The following is a 13673-nucleotide window of genomic DNA, read 5'->3' as shown; positions in this document are numbered from 1 at the left end:
TTTTCCTCCTGTTCCGGCTGTCTGGATTACCTCTTCTTGCCCCTCAATTGAATTAGCAAAATGGGGTGGGAAGGTAGAGTGAACAGACACTCACATATCCACACACACACATATAGATAATTGCTAGCTCTTCTTCACTGTCATGCAGAAATCAGGAATTCCATGTGCTCTGCCCTAATGTGATTATAGCACACCATTTAAATAGCGTCATCAGTGACTATGACCTGACATTTTCCTGTGGTTCAATTTCGTTTTATCCTTTATCTCTTCCCTTGAAAAATAAACCTAGGCTGCTGGCATTTCTTTCTTTAGGAAAAATACAATCAGTCCGCCCAGAAAATGGTATACTATATGTAAAAGCTTTTGAGAAAATTTAAAGCTTAATTTTCCTTTGTTGAATTGTGGTGTTGGTTTCTGTCTTTTTTTTTTCTTTATCATGTAGAAACATTAAATCAATTTTTATAGGAAAACGCGAACACACTACAGAGGCAAGAAAGATGTACCAGATTGATGTGAAGGAGTCTATCAGAAATTCACTGTCGAATGTTCTCTGTGAGATATATGACCTGATAGTCAATAATGCCTTTCTCCTTCCTAAGTAGTTTTGTCTACTACAGATTGTGGGAAAGCTAGAAGAATGCTACTGTGGGGGGAAATGTGACAAATGGATGTCTAACCTGTCTAAATCGCCAAGAGTTCACCTGTGCAGGTAAATGGACCTAAGAGTAGATTCATATTCATCTTCCCGCTTTCTCTTCATATTCCTAAGCCTTATGCAAGAGCAGCAGCTGAAAGTAAAAGGTTCCTTTCCAGAGTCAGTGTATGCTTACTTTTTCAAATGTGCCTTTGACCATACTCTTAAAGCACTAGGATGTCTTTCTGGGAAAGAAAATTTGAAGTACGGGAAAACTACCTTACTTACAAAATTCTGGAAAAAAAGGTAAATACACATTCATCCAAGCATCTGATTTAGGTGGAATGGCTGTCTGGACTTTTCCCTGATATATTCTTCATCATAACCCCCCAAAAAACTCAGCAGGCTCAATGTGAAAACACATAGAGATTTCTGAAGATCCCTGCATTAAGGGATTTGGGGCCTTTTCGTATCAGTTCAGGTGAGCTTTACTAAAAATAAAAAACCAAAACAAAGAAACAAACAAAAAACCCTGCTATATATATAAATTTTTATAAATCTAAGTGCATGAGCAGGTAAAGTATGGAGTAGCTATTCATACCATTAAAGGATATCGTGTTTGGTCAGTTTAATAAATTTTTGAAAATGACTTGATATGGAATTTAAAAAAATTCTGGACTCATTTATAATTCTGTAACTAATAATAAAGGAAGATATGTAAAAGGCAAAGAAGGTACCTCCATGGAAAAAGAAGGGAGGAGGAGGAGGAGAAAGAAGGAAGAAAAGGTCAAAGGGAGAGGAGGGAAGGGGAGAAAGGGAGGGGAGGGGAGAAAGGGAGGAGAAGAAGAAATAACGAAATTAACAGGAATTTTTTGACTTGCCAGTTAGGGCAGAGTTTTTATTTTATTTTATTTTATTTATTTATTTTTTTGAGATGGAATCTCGCTTTGTTGCCCACGCTAGAGTGCAGTGGCGCCATCTCGGCTCACTGCAAGCTCCACCTCCCAGGTTCACGCGGCTCTCCTGCCTCAGCCTCCTGAGTAGCTGGGACTACAGGTGCCCGCCACCACACCCGGCTAATTTTTTGTATTTTTAGTAGAGATGGGGTTTCACCATGTTAGCCAGGATGGTCTCGATTTCCTGACCTCGTGATCTGCCCACCTCGGCCTCCCAAAGTGCTGGGATTACAGGCGTGAGCCACCGCACCCAGACGAAATTAACAGGAATTCTAAAGCACAAATGAAAACGCTATATTTCACCAGGAGTCTACTGTATACCAAACCCTGTATTAGGCACCGGACATACACAATTTTACTCAACCCCACAGTAGTGACAATTATAGTATCTAAGCATACTTCTAGGAAGGTGTTTTCCTTATCTAAAAGTAAGATATCTCTTCCTTTATGTCACAAAAGAATATGCTTAGTAAATATTTGTGTTTTTTAATTAAGATTTTTTTTTTTTGGTAGAGATAGGGGTCTCGGTATTTTGCCCAGCCTTGTCTTGAACTCCTGGCCTCAAGAGATCCTCCTGCCTCAGCCTCTCAAAGTGCTAATATTATAGGCATAAGCCTCTGTACCCAGCCTTAGTAAATATTTGTTGAATCAGTGAGAAAGATGGGCACAGACTAGAAGAGAAAGGAAAGGGAAGGTGAAAGTCATGCTCAATTTTTTCTCAACTAAAAAATAGCAAGATTAAAAAATTTAAAAAATATTCTTTAAAAATATTTTCTTAAAAAGATTTCTTTGTGACATGCTTTTAGCTAGGTATGTCCTCAAGATATCTCATTTAATCTATTATTATGATCAGGCTGTAAATTTGGAGTGGGAGAAATACAAAAGATTTTTTTTTTTTTTGAGACGGAGTCTTGCTCTGTCACCCAGGCTGGAGTGCAGTGGCGCGATCTCGGCTCACTGCAAGCTCTGTCTCCCGGGTTCACGCCATTCTCCTGCCTCAGCTTCTCCGAGTAGCTGGGACTACAGGCGCCCGCCACCGCGCCTGGCTAATTTTTTATATTTTTAGTAGAGACGGGGTTTCACTGTGGTCTCGATCTCCTGACCTCGTGATCCGCCCGCCTTGGCCTCCCAAAGTGCTGGGATTACAGGCGTGAGCCACCGCGCCCGGCCAGTACAAAAGATTAAAGCTGGAAAGCAAAGCATTTTAGAAGGCAGGATGAGTATCTAAGTCCCCAACCTTACCCGTTTTTCCTCTTTTAATCCTGAAAAAACCCCTTACATACAGTAGTTGCTCAACAAGCAGTAGTTGAATTAAGTTATATGTCCTTATTTCCAAGTAGTGCTGAGTTATGGGGAATGAATGAAGATCAATAGTTCCACTGGTTAACACTTCAAGTACTGTCCCAAGGCCCATTTTGTTTGATTCAACCAGGGGTCGCTGAACATCTCCTTAGGGAAAAATGATATGTTAGGCTCCATAAGCCTCAATTTCCTCATCTGTAAAATGGGCACAATAATACTTCACTTATGGTTTGTTGCCAGAAAAAAAAAAAAACAAGACATACATAGGCTTGGTGGAGGCATCACTCTAAATGGCAGCAATTATTACTAATATGTAGAATGGGGAGGAAATGCATAAATTAGTATTAGTTTCAGGATAATTCAATCTTGTTGAGGAAGATATGATATAAAGACTCTCGAAACAACTAGAGAATAACAAGAAAATCATAACTAACAAAGGCTGAATGGTCTGTTCCGTTCTAATTAAAAAGTGCCTGCTGCAGATCAACATTTACTTAATCTTGTGGGCAAAGTTCAGTGCTAAATTATTGGTGCGAACAATAAAAAGAAATAGAAGTCATAGTTCCCACCTTCAAGGAGCTTAAAATCTGGTTGGGAAGGAGCTTTCCTTTTAACACATGAATCCTAATAGCCTAAGGAAGGATGTAAAAAGAATACCAAAATTAAGTGTTAGAGATAGTTGATAATGAGGATGAGATCTGGAGCGATGGGGAAGGCTTCATGGGAGAAGCCTGAACTGAGGCGAGGTCCAAAGAATGATAAGAATTGGCTAGGAAAATGCAGAATATTTTTCATATAAGAATAGAGGTGGGGTAGGGGGAAAGGAAAGAGATACTGACAGCCATCGCATCCTAGCCAGAACCCCTATGAAGGCTCCTCTGAATCTATTCCAACCTCCTCCATTTTTAAAAGCTATAAATAGAGGGATATTATGATATGACGACTGTGGACAGGCAGACCTCTTATTCAGTACGTTCTTTATAAAAGGAACAAGAATTAATATTGACGGAACATTCACTGTGTGTTGAACATTATGGTAGGTGCTGTGCCTATAAATCTCATTTAATCTCACAACTCCGAGATTTCCAATAAGAAAACTAGAGATTACATAATTTAACTGATTTTCTCAAGATCATGTAACTAGTAAGAGGCCAATTTAGGTTTCATGCTTACGTATGCCCAACCTCGGTCCACAGTCTTTTCTCTATAACATACCAACTTACATAGGAAAGTGTGACTCTAAAGATATTTAAGTCTTATTTTTTGTGTTACTCTATACTCAAAAACTAACATTCAAAATAATGTCTTTGACTTCTATTGACATTTAAAACAGTAACAATCAAAATAATCTATGCCTGTAAATTCAGTATTCTGCCACGAGGTGATAACAGAACCCTGGTCCTATGAGGATTACAATGGAAACATTTTGTCTACATTATTTTGTGCATGTGCTATTCCATTCCCCAGGCTTGGAAGTGGTGTAGAGAGTGACCGATCTTCAGATGAAATTGTCTGCTAAAGTCCCAAAACATTAATCTTTACAAATATTTCCAAATTTTATTTATTAAAAATCCACTGTGAACATAATTCCAGACTTCAGTAATTTTCAAGCAATTCAATTACAGATTGCATTCAATGGATTATAGTTCATTGTTACTTTCTTTTTCTTTTCTTTTTTTTTTTTTTTTGAGGCGGAGTTCGCTCTGTCACCCAGGCTGGATCACACCAGTGGTGTGATCTTGGCTCACTGCAATCTCTGCCTTCCTGGTTCAAGCAATTCTCTTGCCTTAGCCTCCTAAGTAGCTGAGATTACAGGCATGCGCCACCATGCCCAGCTAATTTTGTATTTTTAATAGAGACGGGATTTCTCCATGTTGGTTAGGCTGGTCTTGAACTCCCGACCTCAGGTGATCCACCTGCCTCGGCCTCCCAAAGTGCTGGGATTACAGGTGTGAGCCACTGCACCCAGCCAGTTCATTGTTACTTTCACACTGTACTGTGAGCTTGCATGGCAGAAATTGTACGTTATTTGCCTTATAACCCCAGCACATAGAATAACAGTACCTGGAATATAGTGGGCACTCAAGAAAAGATATAAATTATTGATTTCAAATAATTCAGAAAAACTTCGGAACCAATTGCTTAGGGTATAATTATTTGGTGGTCAATGCTCTATTCACTAATATGTAACTTTCTTTATCAAGTCATCCTTAATGCTGACTTATTATAAAAAGCCCTTTCCTGAGGTTGGTCACCAGCAGAAGCCTTAGATCAACAGCCCATGGCTGCTTTTCTTTCAGTGGTCAGGAACTTCCCTTCTGCCTTAGCCAGGGACATTCTACATTTATTATAAGCCCTGCCCTACTTGGTAGTCTAGTTTTCAACTCTCTTATGCCCAGAAAGGTTTATTCCTTTCTCTATGAGAGGTGAATAAAAAAATGTGAAAACCAAGAGAGGCATGCTATATAACTGTCAGAAAGAGGCAACTCTCCACTTGACCCTTTTTAGTTCTTCCCTTCTCTGACTCTAAAGCTGGGGAAATGATTTAACTACTTTTAAGCAGAAGAGTAAAGTTACACATTAATGGTGAGTAGCTCATTTCCCTTAGCAACCCCTTAGCAACAGCAGCTTGAAGTTCAAAATACCTCTGTGAAAAGGATCACATCTTTAATGAAGATGAGTACTTTTTTTTAATGTAAGGTTTTTGAACAGAAGTTTTAACATTACAACACCCAAAGCCTTATTTGCTACAAGTGCTTATTTCATGTTAACCTTCCTTTATGATATTTTGAGGTAACCACAATGATGCTAGGCTTCTACAAAATTTGAGTGTCTAGAAAAGCCTTGGTCCTTCCCTAAAATTACTCACAAACATAACTTTTCCTTTTTTTAATCAAGTCATCGTTAATCCTAGGTCATTATAGAAATTACACTTAAGTTATTTTAAAAGGGTTATTGATATTGAACTCACTATTCAGTCTAACCACTTGCTATTCCTCCCTTACTAAGAAGAGTGAATAAAGAGTATTTACTAATTTTATTATTTGATACCTACTTTGCCCACTTCATTATCCATAAAATGGACCATGGGATAATCAAATAATCATCACATTGACGATTTTTCCATTGTCAGTGAAATAAGAATGCTTGCAAAAAATTTCGCTAGCCTTCAAAAATCCTATGAATGTAAATGTGTGTCATATATGTTATGCATATCATTAAAACTTACATCTTGTTCAAGGATTTTGAAATGCTTACATCATCTTCAAGGTTTCACAACTGAAATAATGTAAAAACTCCTGCTTGAAATTTTTTCTTTATTATTTGTTAGCACATGGGTACCTTGGGGCAAAAGGAAACAAAACACACAAGGACTCAGAACAGTAATCTTAATGGATATCTTCACTATTAAAAATTTATTATCAATGTATGTTTGCCAATTCCATGATATGGATAGCTAAAAGACAGATTTCCCCCTATATCTTTGACGTAGTATCAGTAGTTAGCCAAACTGAACCATCTACCTAACATGAATTTGTACACATTTGCATGTGTAAGAGAACTGAAGAATATACCTAGAACAATGGGCCTTATACACAGTAGGTGCTTAGTGCATGTTTGTGAAAGTAAGATCCATTTTAATTCACTAGGGAACATAAAGGAAGAGCCAGGAGACATCAAGGCCAGTTTCATCTCTGCTACTAGTAATTCTATGACCTCAGGCAAACCACTTCTCCTCTCTGGACCAGAATCTTCTTGAGTAAATAAGAAATGAAACTAGATGATTCCTGAAGTCTCTGCCAGCTCTAATATGTCAGAGTTTATAAATAAGTAGTTTTTAATTAGCAAACAAAATTTTCAGTAGGGTTTACTCAGATTTTCAACTGACTTTACACTGTAATAATGCTGGCTAAAGGGAAATTAAGCTTTTGAAGAAGATTTTTAAATCTGCCTCAAAGAAAGAGCCAGGGTGGTAGCATGTTCCTCTAATGCCCAGTCTGGTCACCAGAGGTTTTGTTTTTTCTTTCTTTTTGAGAGAGGGTCTTGCTCTGTCACCCAGGCTGGAGTGCAGTGGCATGATCATGGCTCACTGCAGCCTTGACCTCTCAGGCTTAAGTCATCCTCCCACCTCAGCCTCCTGAGTAGCTGGGACTACAGGCCTTTTCCCCAACACCCAGCTAATTTTTTATTTTTATTTTTAGTAGAGACAAGATCTCACTATGTTGCCCAGGTTGGTCTCAAACTCCTGGGCTCAAGCGATCCTCCTGCCTTGGCCTCTGAAAGTGCTGGGATTACAGGCATGCACCACTGTGCCTAACCAAGTTATTTTAATAAAATGCAGAACTGGAGACGTTTGGTTAAAATCATTAAAACCATGGGCTTTTAAAAGTCAGGGACCAGGACCTTGATTAAGTCCAAAGATACTCTCTGAATTTTAGTGTCATATTTAAACTGGGGACAACAATATGCCTAAACTTGTGAGGATTAGATGAGATAATCCATGTAAGGCATGTATTGTGGGGTGTAACATGCTGCTAATTACTCAAAAATGTTCACTATTTTTTATTAGGTTGAAACATGAAATTGTTTTTATAGGTTAAAAGCAGTCAAACGTGGTCAATTTCTTATGGTTTGCCCTATGTTCTGTTACTCCCCTGCCTAAAAATCTTTCTAAGATCCTTATTGCTTTTTTCAAGTCCAATTATTCAGTATGGCATTCAAGGCTCTTTACAATTTTGTCTTTATTTAAGTTTCCTGATACCTCCAAGACATTCCTTTCCATATACACAGCTCTAGATATGACCACCTATTCTCTCACAACACTTGTCTTTGTGCCTGTAATTTCTTCCATCTAGAATGCCTTTTCTCTCTGGAAAATCATACTCATCCTTCAAGGCCTCAGCCTTACTAAGCAAAATGATCTTTGTTATCTGAGCTTTCATACTAGCTTGTTCTTCCTGACTCCACAGAACTCATGTCAGAGCATTACCACAGTTGTTTACGGGTCTGTCTCTCCCACCTGTTTTCAAGGTACTCAAGAGCAAAGACTGTTCTTATTTGTCTTTGTTTCCCTCCAGCTGAGCACAGTTGCTGTCATGGTTGGTGCTCAATAAATATTTGCTAAAGTAAAATAAATATATTCATATGGCAGGCTGAGATATGGCCTCTCTTAGAAACACATGAAAAGTAGACGAATCCCAAGGATGACTCAAAAACTTTTGGAATCCACCTTTCCACAAAATCATTTTTTTCTGATGTGAGAAAGCTCTGCGAAAGGAAGGTATTATTCCTCTTAGAAATGTTCAAGTGACTAAAACCAGAAATTTGAAAGTGGAAGTTGCTCTTCAAACTCAACAAATCCATTGAGCTCATGCTATGAGCTTTCAACACAGGCACTGTTTTATTGATAGAGATGGGGATGCTCCGGCTGCAACCTTATTTGGTGAATAATGTGAGGGTTTGCCCCCTGAATTTGTGCTTCCATAGCTGGGAAGTCTTCAGTCACAGAGCACTCCAATAGGTCTGGATGGTGTGAAAGCTATGGAAAAGAGGAAGGCACTGCTGATATTGTAGCCCATATTCTCAGATCTATACAACCAGGTCTCTGGGAAAACCCTAGGAGTGCAAGTACTTAACAGAGTATCTATATAGGCAGTGACATTAGTTAATATGTATGGATGTACATGTGTGTGTGTGTGTGTGTGTAAAAATTATATATTATATAAATATAAAATTAGTTTAAAAGGAGAGTATATAGTTTTACACTACAGGAGTATCAGGCTATTTAGCTAATTTGTAGCTTCAGATGATTTATTTTCAACCTTTTTTTTCTTTTTTACAGCAAGTGCTTTTTTCTAAGCAAGATATTATGAAAACCCTCAATATATAAACAAATAGAACAGTGCTGCTCTCCTAGTTGGGGGAAGGGTGGGTCTCAGTAATGTCTACCCCACACCCACGCAGTTCCTAAGGAACTCAGTAATCAGTGAAGGGACTAATCTGGTCTAGTCTAAATAATACTATAATGAAAGAAAAGTGAACTGGGAGTCAAAAGACGGGTTTGAGCACCAATGCTGCCATAAACTAGCTATGTGACCTTAGGCAAGTCCCTGAGCACTTTCACTGAACTCAAGCCTCCTTGTCTGTTACTTTCATTTTGAACCATTCAGTCATTGCTATCTGAAATCCCAAATGGAATGTCTCCATTGCTGAGGCCTCCCAAGCATACAGGATAACAGTGCTTACTCCTCTCACACTTTTCACCTATCTGAATGCTTCACAATTAATCTTCCTCCGAATCATTCTTTTTTTATTATTATTTTTTATTTTTGAGATGGAGTCTCACTCTGACGCCCAGGATAGAGTGCAATGGTGCAATCTAGGCTCACTGCAACCTCTGCCTCCCGGGTTCAGGAGATTATCTCACCTCAGCCTCCCCAGTAGCTGGGATTACAGGCACCTGCCATCAAGCCCAGCTAATTTATTTATTTATTTATTTATTTATTTATTGTAGAGACAGGGTTTCACCAAGTTGGCCAGGCTGGTCTCGAACTCCTGACCTCAGGTTATCTGCCCACCTTGGACTCCCAAAGTGCTGAGATTACAGGCGTGAGCCACTGCACCCAGCTAATTATTCTTTACTTATAGAAAGAACGACAATTAACAATGGAAACACTCAAGTTTGACAACACAGGTTTCACAAGTACCGAGAGAGGGCTGGGAAAATAAAGCTGGTATCTTGATCCTGTCGTGAATTATTATCATCAACGTATCTTTACCTTCAGTTTTAAATGAATGCCATCTACCAGCCACAGTAACCTTTCTTAAATTCCAATCTAACCACATTGCTTCCTTGATTAATAGCAATCAACATCCACCCCTTCTGCCGAAACTGTCAATGAATGGTCTGTAAAGTGGTACCCAGCAGACCTCTAACAAAACCCACAAATTTATAGGACATGGTTTTATGACGTAAATGTATGTAGATTCATAGTCTTCTTTTGCATGTCTGTCCCACTTGCAAGTGGGAGCAAGGAGCTCCCACTTGAGCTCCTTGAGGGTGGGGCTTATATCTGATTCATAATAAATTATAGTTAAATAAATTAACAAATGCAACCTTTCCTAGACAAAGCTTCCAAATAGCTGCTTTTCTCATTTTTAAGCTGCAGAAAGCTATAGGTAGCTCTGTTATGTTTGCAAAGTGCTTTCACACAATACTGCTATCTATTGAGCATTTACTATGTCAGATACTACTCTTAGCTCTTTATATGTATTTACTCACTTAGTTTCACAACAATCCTATAAGGTAGGTACTGTTATTATTATCTCTGCATTGACATATGAGGAAAACTAAGAAAGAGGTTAAATAACATACATCATTTACTCATTATAATCATTCAACAAATATTCAGAGTATTTACTGTGTTATTCTTATAACCATGAGAAAGATAGGATATGTACAATCATCAATTTGAATTAAGGGCAAAGGAGAGACCACGTTTTGTTCATACTTATGGGTCCCTGAAGTGTCCAGAATAGAATCACATTCAATAAATATCTGCTGAGTAAGTGTTGAATTAGTGCTCCCAATATCTGGTAATGGGGCTTTCTACATCAACCACTTTTCTTGACTGATGCTTCTCTCGGGCAAACCCAGATATTTTTGAGAGTGCAAGGAGTCTCTATTAATAATTACAACAAGACAACAGGCATAAACCAGTACTGGCAAACCAGGTCACATGGTCACATTACCTATGACCAATTTTACCTGATAGCCACTATGGTTTCCAACAGAGGGATGAGGGTAGAGGATGCAACAATGTCCACCCTAATGCAGGTGGTTCAAAAGGACATCAGTTGACAGAGGCCCTGGTAAAAATGTGCCGGTATGGTCAATCTTCTCAAGACACTTAGCACAGTAATGTGTGGGGAGAATTCAATTAAAAGTTTAAAAACAAAAAATAATAAAAGAAAAGAAAGAAAGGCCACTATCAAGAAATCTCAATGATATCCAAACTTTATAAGAATGCTCTCTGGCAGTACATTCGGGGAAACAACATTTGGGCAAATTAAAACTTGCACCTATGTATGTTTCTTTGCCCAAGCTATTCTCTCTCTGTCTGGAACACTTGTCCCCACTTCTGCTTGATGATCATAAATCAAGTTCAAGTATTAATTTCAATAAATTCATTCAGCAAATATTTATTGAACACCTACTATGTGCCAGACATTGGGGATTCAACAATAAACAAGGCACACAAAATCCCCTGCCCTGGGAATTTATATTGGAGTGAGAATAGGCAGAATTAATGGTTCCCTATTTGAGCTCTCACAGAACTTGTTCCACAGGTTACTCTTGTCTTATCGAATTGTGATTACTAGCTTCCCTGTCTGCCTTCCACTCAAGACTGTAAGCTCTTTGACGTCAACAACATCTGTGCCCTCCATGCCTGGCATGGTGCTGGTTTACCTAACTGAACTAAAGTCCATATATTTTTCCTCTCATGGTGCTACATCCTGCTAATATTCTCTTGAGCTCACTGCTTGATTTCTGAATATTTAAAAATCACCAAGCAGTCCCTTGGCACTCACAATGTACTGTTATTAGTGTTTACAGTCAGACTAGACAGCCCAGGCCTAATGATGAAAACATGGGCAGAATAAGGCAAGAGTACATAATCAAAGACTAAATTGTGTGGGTCAGACCCAAACCACTGCCTAAAGTCAGAGAATTGAGATGTCACATGAGTCCAGGAACAAGGGTGCACACAAGTATTATAGAATATCTTCCTTTACTTTTAGCTCAGCAATGCTGCCAGGGTGCCCCCGTTGGGTTCATTACTCTCTAAAACCATCCCGAAACATGCCAGAACATCCCTGCATAGGCCACGTTTTATGCTGCACAAGTTGGTGCCTCGCCTGGGATGCCCCCTGACCCCTTGTGTGTCTGATGGTCATACACCTATAAGACTCAGCTCAAATGTCACCTTTGTGACATCATCCCTGACCTTCTAAGGAAGAACTTACCATGCTCTTTTTGTGTTTCCAATCCTGGCCCTTCCCCACACATATATCATATCCATCATAACTTGTCTATATATGTACTTGTATCCGTCATTTATTTATCTCTATTTCCATCTTTCCTACTAAGCTATGAAGGCTAAGACCCTTATTTATCTCTGTATCTGAAGCACAATGTCTGGTAGAGAGTTTGTGGATGGGCAGATGGATTAATGGATCAACAGACGGACAGAGTCAGTTACAATGAACTAGAATGGCCAAAAAACATATCAGCTGATACAATCTTGTGTGGTCTAGGCAAAAGAGTTTGGAAGTATAGAGATCTGGGTACTCATCTTGCATACATGTGTCACAGACCTTAAGCGAGCCACTTAATCTCTCTGCACCTCAAGAAGTCTCATCTATTAAATGGGGATAAAACATGACATCCCTACCTCACACTACAATGGCTGGGGATTTTAACATGAGATGATAGAAGTGAAAGGGCTTAGAAGAAAATGTTGTTTCAATACAACATGGTTTCAGGAAAAGAAAAGCATTAGTAACTTTAATTTACTTGGAGATTTTTTAATGGAGGTCAGTGCTTCTTTTCCTTCCAAACTGACACATGGCTGTGCCTTTTTTAAGTCTGTTACAGAACAATAGGTGACAAATTTCTGTGTTGGGAGTCTTTGGGGGTGAGTTTCTTTTTCTCTTGCTAGACATGAGGAAGAGGATTTGTCCTCTTTATGGGTCTGGGGTTTCAACTCTTGAGGTCTAAACACTTCTGATGGCCTTGAACTAATTTCGGCCACCATCGACAGAATGGGAGTGGAAAAATCCCTACCACATCTGCCTTGTCAGGGGGTGGAGGAGAGAACTTTCTAAATAGCCTCATTATTGGTCCCAGCTGAATTCTGCTCCTGTTCCATGATGCCAGCAAAAGCATTTTAGTAAGACGCTGCCAGCATCAAAAGCAGATCCACTTACGGTTTCCTGTAAGCGTATCTGCAATGGCAGAAGGTGGCGAGCAGCCAGGTGTGAGCGTGCGTGCTAAAAATCTCCAATACGTCAAGCTGGAAGAACAATTCATGAAATGAAATTCAACATTCTATTTCTACTCCAAGAACTCAGTTTAAGTCACCAGAAATTCAGATGGGTAATTCAGCTCCAATTCCCTTCTGCTTTACTGAATCAGAGAACCTCAGAGATAGAAAGGTCCTCTGCATTCTTCCAGCTTAAATTTCCCCCACCTTACCCCAGTAGGACTTGGAAATAAGGGGTCACTGGACTCTGCTTACATACCTTCAGTGAAAGGGAGCTCATTCACTACTTTTCCAATAATTTGCCTCATTTTGGGCTACCTCTGACTGCGGTGCAGGGACTGCCAAGTGTCCACCTAGTCCTATTTCCTTTTCTGCCTAGCCATACAGCTAGAATACAGTGGGGCTGAGTGATTGAGCTCTGGCCATTGGAATGTGGGTGGAAGTGATGCACATCACTTTTAAGACTAGTCTCTAACAATTTCTGTATGATGTGCCATCTTCACTCTCTCTCTTCCTTTGCCTACCAAGTAGATGCAAAAGGTACAAAGGAGAACTCTGAGGCCCTAAAGGAGAACAGAGCCACTAGATGAGAGGCACCTGGATCCCTGAATGACTGAGTGGAGCACAGCATCCTATGGACCTATGTTGAACTTTGAAATGAGCAAGAGCTAACCTTGACTGTGTCAAACCATTGAGATTTCAGGGTTGTTTGTTACAGTAATTGGCCTATTCTGA

At 39.3% G+C, this 13673-nt stretch overlaps 1 protein-coding gene across 3 annotated transcripts in view; it reads right to left on the bottom strand.

The window, feature by feature from the left end:
- ELAVL4 (ELAV like RNA binding protein 4) overlaps positions 1 to 13673 on the bottom strand; it is a 161968-nt gene that overhangs the window by 101219 nt on the left and 47076 nt on the right. The gene's annotated exons all lie outside the window — the stretch shown is intronic.

Source organism: Hylobates moloch, unplaced genomic scaffold, assembly GCF_009828535.3.
Source record: "Hylobates moloch isolate HMO894 unplaced genomic scaffold, HMol_V3 SCAFFOLD_8, whole genome shotgun sequence".
In the NCBI taxonomy this organism is placed as follows: Eukaryota; Metazoa; Chordata; class Mammalia; order Primates; family Hylobatidae; genus Hylobates; species Hylobates moloch.
Note: the sequence above shows the minus strand (reverse complement) of the source record. Positions and strands in the feature narration are given on the sequence as shown.